The sequence below is a fragment of the Trichechus manatus genome, unplaced genomic scaffold, assembly GCF_000243295.1.
Source record: "Trichechus manatus latirostris isolate Lorelei unplaced genomic scaffold, TriManLat1.0 scaffold00208, whole genome shotgun sequence".
NCBI classification, from domain to species: Eukaryota; Metazoa; Chordata; class Mammalia; order Sirenia; family Trichechidae; genus Trichechus; species Trichechus manatus.
The window spans coordinates 812,160-822,899 of NW_004444144.1; the positions used below are offsets into that span (position 1 = coordinate 812,160).

Genomic DNA, 10,740 nt, shown 5'->3' on the forward strand with positions numbered 1-10,740 from the left:
TCTCCAGCTGTGAGAGCATTTTAAACTTTTATCAACCATTTCACGCATAAAAAAATATAGAGAATAACATAATGAATGTGTCTACATTTAAGACATGAAATTGCAGAGTCAGAGTGACTTTGTAATGTTTCAACTTGGTAGGCCGAACTGCATTTCCCAGAATTCCCTCCCCTGTATTTTTCTGCTGAAAGTGGCCACAAGAGATTTGAAGGACAGAGGGGAAGCAGCGGCCACGTTATTTTTTACACACAGAAGGTCAGGGAAGGCTCCTCTATTGCATGCATTGCTTATCTGCTCACCTTGTTGGCATGGGGCAACATCCAGGGCTGCAACTGCTCCACCTTCCCATTTCCTCCTTTTGTTTCTTCAGCTCCTGAGCCAGGGGTGTGTTTAACTCCATGACAAAGGATGCCAGTTTCTCCTGCAGGATAGCTTCATCAAGGTTGGAGGTGGTGAGTAACTGACTCAGGTTTCAGTCCATCCTTGTGAGTTTCAGCTCATGCTTGTGGATTCTACCTTGTCCTCATTCTTCCTAACTTTACATCCATCTTCCCTTCTCAACTGGACTGCCAGCTGCCTGCTCCAGCATCAGAAACAACAGCCTTACAGAAACTTTTTAACTGGCTCCCACAATTGCGTAAGATCAAATCTCTCTAACAAAGATAATATATATATTATCGTTGATGATATGTGGTGTCAGCAAGGGTGAGGAAGGCATCCTTGACTCTCCAGACAGAACCCACATCTGCTTTAGCATGTGGCAGAGTGAAGCCAGGAGCCTAGGAGGCAACTCATTTGGTTTATGTTCTCCATTTCCCAGGGGTACCATTGGCAGTGGCCATGGTGATACTCCCTCATGTCTTTGGAACAGGAAAAGTAGGACATGGTAGATGCTATATGAGAACCATAGTGGACAGAGAGGTTTGTGAACTTATGTAAAGCTCTCCTTTGAGGACTCCAAAGATAAATGGGGTAGACACCTTGTGGGGCTAGGAGATCTTGACCATTTCTTTTTTATTAAGATTTATGCATTATTTCAGATTTATGCATTTTAGGCGCATATTTCACTCTATAAGAAACTACCAAACAGTTTTGCAAAGTGATTACATCATTTTACATTCCTGCCAACAATGTATAAGAGTTCCAGTTGCTCCTTATGCTCACCAGCATTTGGTAATGTCAGTCTTTGTAATTTTAGCCATCCTCGTGAGTGGGTGGGATATCTTAAAATATGATCTTAAATTTTATTTCCCAGGCACTGTTTTAAGTGCTTTGTTAACTTGCTTACTTCTCACGATAACCTTATGAAATAGGTACTATTACTATTAGCCCCATTTTACATATGGAGAAACTGAGCCACAAAAAGATTAAGTAGCTTGTCCAAAGTCACGACATACCTAGTGTCTTAGGTTGGGTTCTCTAGATAAGCAAAACTAGTGAAGCATACATGTATATATATATATATATATATATAGAGAGAGAGAGAGAGAGAGAGAGAGAGCGGGAGGGAGGGAGAGAGATTTATCTCAAGGAAATGGTTCACACAGCTGTGGAGGTTGGCAAGTCCCAAAGTCCATAGGTCAGGCGTCAGCTGGAGGCTTCTCCTGACTCACGTGATTGCAGGGGAGTATGAACCCAGAATCGGTATTTCAGATGGCATGCTGCTGGCTCACAGGGCTGTGGAAGCCGGCAAATCCCAAAGTTGGCAGGTCAGACAACAAGCTGCTGGCTCAAGTCCCAAGAACTGAAAGTCAGAGATGACAAGCTGGAAACAGGATCCAGAGCAAGCAAGCAAGCTTTGCCGGAACATCCATATATATACATATATTGGATACAGGTCACACCCCCGAGAAAACTTCCCTTACAACCGATTGGCAGATCACATCATGGAGGATGACTACATCATTATATAACTGCCAAACTACATCATTACATAACTGTCAAAAACTACATCATTACATAACTGCCAAACCATTGAGAATCATGGCCCAGCCAAGTTGACACACAGCCTTAACCATCACACCCAGTAAGTAGCAGAGCCAGGGTTCAAACCCGCACTCTGATTCCAGAGGTCAAACTCAACCCATCTGTTGTACCAGCCTCCCAAGGGTAAGTTCTTAGGCTCCACAATGGGTGTCCTTTATAAAGAGGACCAGCCACCTGGGAAGAGGTGACTCCTAACATGAAGCTTTACAGTCTAAAGATATGTGTCTGAAGAGCCATACCCCTGGAAACAGAAGAAGCTACAGCTGCCAGCCCACGACTGGGGGCTGAGCCAGGATGAGGGTCAAGGGCCACTAGTCTTGATCTCTGCCTTTCCCTGCTGGGCCCTGCCAAACGGCGCTGCAGCAGCTCTGCTTTAGCAGAGAGTGCAAGGTCATCCCTCATCCGTCAGCTTCTGGCCGTTTGAATACTGTCGGTGCCTGGGGAAGGGCACCATCTGACTCAGTAATGTTACAAGAATCTGGGGGTGCGCCAGGGGAAAAACTATCCTGCTGCCTTGAATCCTTTTTGAAAACAGGTGGGATATAAATTATAAATGAATAGATATGCTAGTCCTATCAGGGAATAGGGAACAACCAAACCCATCGAGTCAATTCCAATTCATAGTGACACTACAGGAAAGAGCAGAGCTGCCCCATAGGGTTTCCAAGGCTGTAAACATTTGTGGAAGCAGATTGCCACATCTTTCTCCCAAGGAGACGCTGGTGGGTTGAACCCCCCACTTTTCAATTAGCAGCTGAGTTCTTAACCACTCTGCCACCAGGGATCCTTAAAGAAAACACAAAACCCTACAATTGTCAAGCTTCTACCTGTGATTCTACAGTACTCAAGGAACACAACAGAGCAGTGGCTCCCAAACTTTTGAGTTTCAAAGACCAGTGAAGCTTATATAAATAGAAAATAATAATGCAACTGAAGGGAATGATAGAAGTTTGGTAGCTTTTAGCTTTGCCAAGCAAGGACATTAATAAAACAACAACCACTAATTGCTATCATCATTATGTCATAAAAGAAAGAACATATTAATAACCCCAAATGCAGGAGAAACATAATCTCAGAATAAGAGATTTTCTTTTAAAAAGAACTTTAGCTTTATGAAAAATTCACTACATTATCCTGATTTTCTCTCTGAAAATGCTGTTACTGCCAGGCCACAGTTCCCAGGAACCACTAACGAAGCTGAAAGTTCATGGTCTGGAGAATCAGAGAGATAAATTCAAATCCCAATTCTATTATTGTACATGGTGCTTTAGAAGGCATTCTGGTTATCTATTTACTTCTTTGTAACAAACTACCCCAAAACTTGGTGGCATAAAACAACAACAACTTCATTACACTCATGGATTCTGTGGGTCAGGAATTTGGACAGGGCATAGTGTGGATGCCTCTCTACTAAGATATACAGAGACTCAGGTGGGAAGACTCAAATGGGTGGAGTGACTCTAATCACCTGGAGGGACTGGAACCATCTGGAGGCTTCTTCACTCAATGTCTAATGCCTGGGCTGTCATGATTTGAAGGCTGGGCTCAGCTGGAGCTGTCAACTGGATCACCTACATGTGGCCTCTCCATGTGTCTTGGGCTTCCTCATAGCATGGCGGCCTTAAGGTAATCGCACTTCTTTCATGAGCCTACTGGCTCAGTGCTCCAAGAATGTGTAGGAAATAAGGTGGAAACTATATGGCCTTTTATGACCTTGCCTTGTAAATCATATAGCATCATTTTCTCTGAAAAATATTGGTTGAATCATTCACATTGATGGGAGGAATGTGAAAGAATTTGCAGCTACTTTTTAAAGCTACCACATTGGCGTTATCACATATAATCATTACAAAAACAACACAAGGTAAGTATCATTATCCCCATTTAACAGATGAAGAAACTGAGGCTCAGAAAGGTCATGAAATTTATTCCAAACTAGTAAAGTACTGAGCTAATATCTGCATTTTCCTGTGCTGATAGTCTCTTGACCTGAACCTTCAAGGCAGTAGAACACCCTCCCTCACTCAGCAAGTGAAGGAGGTATAGATGTCTAACATTGCTTGAAGACAGACCACAGACTCACACTTTTCCTTGGCTGATCTGTTCCCATGAACCAGCTTCCCAGGACTCCCTGAGCCTGTCTCCCATTCCTAGGCTCCATACTGCTAACTCAGGACCCTGACATTGTTGAGCTGTTAAACCCACAACTTTCTGCTGGACTTCTTGTTATGTGAGAAAAATGAACTCCTATTGTTTGGTTGGAAACCCTAGTGGTGTAGTGGTTAAGAGCTATGTTTGGCAACCAAAAGGTTGGCAGTTTGAATCCACCAGCAGCTCCTCGGAAACCCTACAGGGCAGTTCTACTCTGTCCTACAGGGTCGCTATGAGTCGGAATCAACTCGACGACAGCGGGTTATTGTTTGGTTGTGTGTTCTCTTACTTGCAGCTGAAAACCATCTAATAGATACACTGAGCATGACAGTTGATACCACTGATAGCAGAGTCAGGATTAAAGATAATCCGATAAGACTGAAACTCTCGCTCCAAATAAAAAACACAAAACGGAGTAGGAATAAACGTAAAGTTTCTACATTAAGGATAAAGACTAACTGCTCTATTCTGATAAAATATAAATGAACATATATTTTTAAATCCTGTATGTCAAAATATACCATAGACAGAGATAATCTACAGAGTGGGAGAAATATTTGGGAACTATATATCTAATAAGGGTTTAATGTCCAGAATATGTAAAGAACTTCCACAACTTAACAACAAAAAGACAAACAACCCAATCAAAAAATGGGCAAAAGACTTGAATAGACATTTCACCAGAGAAGAAATACAAATGGCCAACAAGCACATAAAAAGATGCTCAATATCATTAGTCATTAGTGAAATGAAAATCAAAACCACAATGAGATACCACTTCACACCCACTAGGTTGGTTGTGATTAAACAATGAAAAACAACAGATGCTGGAGAGAATATGGAGAAATTAGAATCCTCACCCATTGCTGTGGGATTGTAAAATGGTACAGCAGCTGTGGAAAACAGTTTGGTGGTTCCTCAAAAAGTTAAGCAGAATTACCATAGGATCCAGCAATTTCACTCCTAGGTACATACGCCAAAAAATTGAAAACAAAAACACAAACAGATATTTGTATACCAGTGTTCACTGTAATACTATTCACAATAGCCAAAAGGTAGAAACAGCTTAAATGTCTGTCAACAGATGAACGGATAAACAAAATGTGGTACATACATACAATGGCTACTACTCAGCAATGAAGAGAAATGAAGTTCTGATATATGTTACAACATGGATGAACCTTGAAAACATCATATTGAGTAAATAAATCAGTCACAAAAGGACGAATATTGTATGATCCCACTTACATGAAATGTCTAGAATAGGCAAGTGTATAGAGACTTAAGTTTATTGATAACTACCAGGGGCAGGCGGGAGGCCAGGGAAAGGCACACTCTGCACGGGAGACACTTAGCCTCTGTTAAGGGTAATTGAAAATTCGGGAACCAGATAGTGGTGACAGTTGAACAAGACAAACACGATGAGTGTCACTGAATTGTACATTAAAAAAGTGCTGAAATGGCAAATGTTTTGTTACATATATATTTACCACAGTTTTTTTAAAAAGCAAAAATAAAAACAAACTCACAAACACATTTAAAAGGCGAACGACAGGCTGGAAAAAATATACATAATAGACAAAAAGTATCCTTACACAAAAACACTTTTGCAAATCAGTAAGAAAATGGCAAAAATAAAATAAAATAAAACCCACTTCCATAGACAAATAGCAAGGAATAAGAAAAGGCAATTCTCAAAAGAAGAAGCATGAATGGCTAATTAACAGATGAAATACAGCCTTACTGAACACGGTATGCAATACAAATTAAATATAATAAAATATGTAGGGGCAGATCCACGATTTGTGAGGCCTAAAACTTAGACAATTTGGGAGCTGGGTCTCCAAAACTATGAATGCAAAATTAAGTACAAACGTCAATATTTGTTTAGAATGAGAAAAGAAATCACAACAAATTACAAATCTTTAAAAGCTGAAAAGTACCACAAATGTCACTAGGGCCAGTAAAAATAATATCATAATTTTATTATCTAACACTCCTCTATAATATTTTTCTACATTTTCCGGCAGCATACTCTTTTATCTCTCTCGTATTACCATTTTCTATGGAAAGGATAGAAATATAATTCAGTATTCATCCTAACATGTTTGATTCTTACATGTTTCTAAACTTAAATTCTTAAATGTTTCTTAATATGTTTCATATTATTTATAGTTCGGACTCATAAAACATATGACTTCCTATATAGAGTTACTTGCTCTTTGTAACATTGCTACAGGTTTGTACCCTACAGACAGAAATTCTGATACATTCTATTTCACATCATACCCATCAAAAGAGTAAAAAATGGATGTAGTGCATTTATAATTGCATACACTGCATTATTGAGTATGTTCCTGAAGGAAGCAAACTGTTTTTACTAGGCACTGATAAGAACTGAATCCTCCACTTACAACTGGATGACTACAAGACTATTCTATAGGGTAGATTCTGGCTCTGTACATTCAAACTTTGTTTCCTGTCCAAACACTATCCAAACACTTTCAGAGCCAATGCTGTAGGACACATTCATATCATGATACAATTTTAACTCTTCACCTTTGAGTCACGAAGCACAGTGAACCATAGGCAGGGGCAGATTAACCAGTAAGCAAGGTATGCACAGGCTTACAGTAAGCAAGGTAGGCATGGGCTTACTTGTGTTTACTTAATAATCTGTAGTGCACAATTTCACACGGGTTTCACCACATCTTTGATTAGCATTATGTAATTTAGCAAACGCAGATCAAAACTACAATGAAATACCATCTCACCCCAACATTACTGGCACTAATTTAAAAAAACAAAAACAGAAAATAACAAAAGTTGGGGAGGTTGCGGGGAGATTGAAACTCTCAGGCACTGCTGGTAGAAATGTAAAATGGTATAACCACTATAGAAAACAATATGGCACCTCCTTAAAAAGCTAGAAATAGAATACCATACCACCCAGCAATCCCAGTCCTAGGAATATATCCTAGATAAATAAGAGCCATCACATAAATAGACGTATGCACACCTATGTTCATTGCAGCATTATTCATATAACAAAAGTGCCCATCAACAGATGAATGGATAAACAAATTATGGTACATACACATAATGGAATACTACACAATAACAAGGAGCAATGATAAATCTGTGAAACATCTCACAATATGGATGAATCTGGAGGGCATTATGCTGAGTGAAATAAGTCAATCACAAAAGGACAAATACTGTATGAGCCACTATTATATAAAAACCCAAGGAAAGGTATACACAAAGAAAAAAAAACTATATGATGGTTACAAGGGAGGGGGGGTGGCGAGAGAAAATCACTAACTAGGTAGTGGAAAGGTGTTAACTTTGATGAAGGGAAAGACAACACACAGCATAGGGAAAGTCAGCACAACTTGACCAAGGCAAAGCCATAGAAGCTTCCTAGACCCATCCAAACATCGTTATTACAGTCTTGTGCTGCCTATTGCCCAATGCTTGAAAACAGTTGTTTTATATGTATTTTTTTCTTCTGGTTTTCTAGTTGTTTACAATGGTAGGACAATTTCCATGGCAGTTGATGCTTCATGTATGAAAGTGGAAGTCTCTTTTTCCTACTGTCAATTTAAAAAAATCCCCGGGGAGAACTGTGCTCAGCTCATATCTGGTGATCACACGTGAACCAATCAAATCAGTGAGGACATGTGAGAAAATGACCTTTTCTAAAGCTGGAGTAGGAGCCCTGGTGGCACAGTGGTTAAGCGCCGGGCTGCTGACGGAAAGGTTGGTTGTTCGAACCCATCAGCTGCTCCACAGGAGAAAGACGTGGAAACCTGCCTCCGTAAGGATTTACAGCCTTGGAAACCGTATGGGGCAGTTCTACTCTGTCAAATAGGGTCATTACGAGTCTGAGTCAACCCGACGGCTACGGGGAACCGGTAAATTGGAGTAGAGCCCCCTGTGTGGCAGCTCTCGCCTACAAACCAAAAAGTGGACGGTTTGAACTTCCCCAGGGGCGCCTCAGAAGAAAATCCTGGTGATCTGCTTCCGAAAGGTCACAGCCTTGAAAACCCTATGGAGCACTTCTACTCTGTAACACATGGGGTCACTAAGAGTCAGAATCGACTCAACAGCAACTGGTTTTTTTGGTTAAGATTGGAGTGAGGGAAAGTCATTCCTCAATAAAAAATGGAGAGCTCTCCTTAGAAAAAGGGGAAGGATGCCGGGCAAAAACAGATAACAGGCATCCACTGTAACAGCAGTTCAGGTGAATAAGAACTTGAAGTGGACCAGCTGACAGGGCTGTAAGCATTCCATTGTCTAGAAGACGGAGCCCATTCCCTGGCCCTGTGTTTTCCAGGGTCAAGGACAAACTGGAGCACGTTCACAGGAGGGGTCCAGGATGGAGAGATGAGTATGTGTAACAGTTACACTGAAAGAGATGGCATGCAGTGAAAAAAGCAACTTTATCCTCTCCCCTTCTTTCCTCTGCTCTGACCATTGAAGCCTTGCTCTGTGGAGCAAGTTCTTTCCATTCCTTGAATGAAATCTGAGGTTGGTCCCACTAGTTTTCTGCTCCTTCTCAGGTAACAAAAAGATCTCCAGACACTTTAATCCCATAAATAGTCCTCTGTTAATAATTAAAACATCCAGCTCTGCAGTGGTTAAACCTGAGACTTCTATGTATAGGTAAACCTTCCTCATGGAGGGGCACCCTTTAGGGGGAGAATGGAGAGTGCAGTCAGCTTCTTCTCTGTTTTCCCACCACAGCGTCTCCTTTGAACCACAATATTCTGCCCTCCTCCACCCCTCGATGAGTCGGAATGGACTCGACGGCAGTGGGTTTGGTTTTTGCCACCCTGGAAGACGGCTAAGACCATTTTCTGACCTCTTTGGGGCGTGTGGGGGAGGGGCATGGGTGAAGAGGAGTGGGACAGGCAGGAAGGTTCTACTTGCTTGGTACTGTCCTGATCTGGCTTTGGAGTTCCCTCTGCCTAGTGGGTATTCCAAGCTGACTTTTTCCTGTGGGCTGTTTTATGGGTTCTTTGGAGACTTCAGTCATAGGGGATGTCTCATCTGCAGTCTTCTTATTGTGGGCTTTCTTCTTTCTAAAGCATGTGTGCAGACACACACACACTCTCTCACACACACACACCTGCTACTATATCTGAAAGTACATTTCCTGCCTCTTTCTGCCGAGGTCTGAGGTCGGTTTGCCCCATAGGAAGCCTTCTTGGGCAGGTTCCTTTAAGAAGGTTTCACCCTGGCTTTCTCCTGTGCCCCCCTCCCCCGCCCTGTGAGACTAAATGATGTATACATGACACGAGCGTCATCAAGGAGGAGAGGGCACTGAGGGGCACCTCGGAGGACCTAAGCTAGTTGGGGGTTGGGAGAAGGCTATGGCAGAGCCAAGGAGAGAGTGGACAAAGGTTTTCTAAGAGTAACAGAATAATGTGTTATGTGCGTCTGGAATTACGGTGAGGTGAGGCAGGCCCTCGTCTCTGCTCAAAATTTAAGGGCATGCCATAAAATCTAGTAATCAAGATAAATAATAATGCAATTTTTTAAAAACACATAAAAACATGTATATAGGGCACACATTTTTCCTTTTGTCTAAGGTTCCAGTATGGCTCAGCAGGGCGCTGGTGGTATTCAAAGGCAGCTTCCAGCTCTCCTAGCCAGACTCTATCCTGGAACCACTTCCGCAGAGAAATGCTGGAGCTGCCCCTCAGGAAAGATCTTCCTTAGGAAGTAGCCTTTAGGCTGAGCCTTGAAGAAGGTGAAGTAATTGACCCAAACCAAGGCAGAAGGTGATCGACACAATGGCTGCAACAATGGGCTCGAGCATTACAGGGACTGTAAGGACTGCGCAGGACCGGGCAGTGTTACATTCTGTAGTACATAGGGTCGCTCCCAGTCGGAACAGGCAGGAGATGAGGCACGGAGTGTATGAACAGGGGAAAGGGAACAGCGCATATGCAAACCCAAAATGCAGCAAATGAAGAGAGAGTGTTCAGGGAGTGGTAGTGGCGATAAAGCGCTTGGCTGCTGACCTTTGCTAACCAAGGGTTGGAGGTTCAAACCCACCAGCCTTGATCTTCTCCCTTAAAGATTACAGTCTAGGAAACACTGCAGGCAGTTCTACTCTGTCCTATAGTGTCGCTCTGAGTCCAAACGGACTCCACGGCACCCAACAATACCAGTGGCGAAGAGCTTGTGGTCAGGAACCAAGTCAAGTCGGGGCTCTAGAATCGGAAGCAGGGTAGATGCTTGTCCAGGTTTGTTTCTTATGCAGATAATGCAGCGTGGGGGACGGAGTGGAAGGGTCAAGTGTGGATAGAGGTAAGTCCCTCAGGAGGCTAGCGCAGTATGGGTGAGGGGTGACAGTATCCCAACCAGAACAGGTGTAGACGGATTCCCAAGGTCCATGTTCAGACCTCAGATCCTCCACTCTAACACTGAGGTGCGCGGTACCCGAGTCTCTGTCCTGCCAACTGGGCCACCGCAGGGTTCCATTTGCACGATTGCTGCACCGAGGAGAACGCGCTCAAATTCAGCCAAAGGCCGGAGCGAGCGGGTGGGGCGGGTCCCGCTGGTGCCCTGACCGCCTCGCCGCCCAATCGC

At 42.7% G+C, this 10,740-nt stretch overlaps 1 protein-coding gene across 1 annotated transcript in view; it reads left to right on the forward strand.

The window, feature by feature from the left end:
• Positions 1-366: 366 nt before the first annotated feature.
• REEP1 (receptor accessory protein 1) overlaps positions 367-10,740 on the forward strand; it is a 152,794-nt gene continuing 142,420 nt past the window's right edge. Inside the window, exon 1 of the mRNA XM_004388233.2 lies at positions 367-452. The gene's annotated coding sequence lies outside the window, so the exon portion shown is untranslated. The remainder of the gene's footprint in view (positions 453-10,740) is intronic.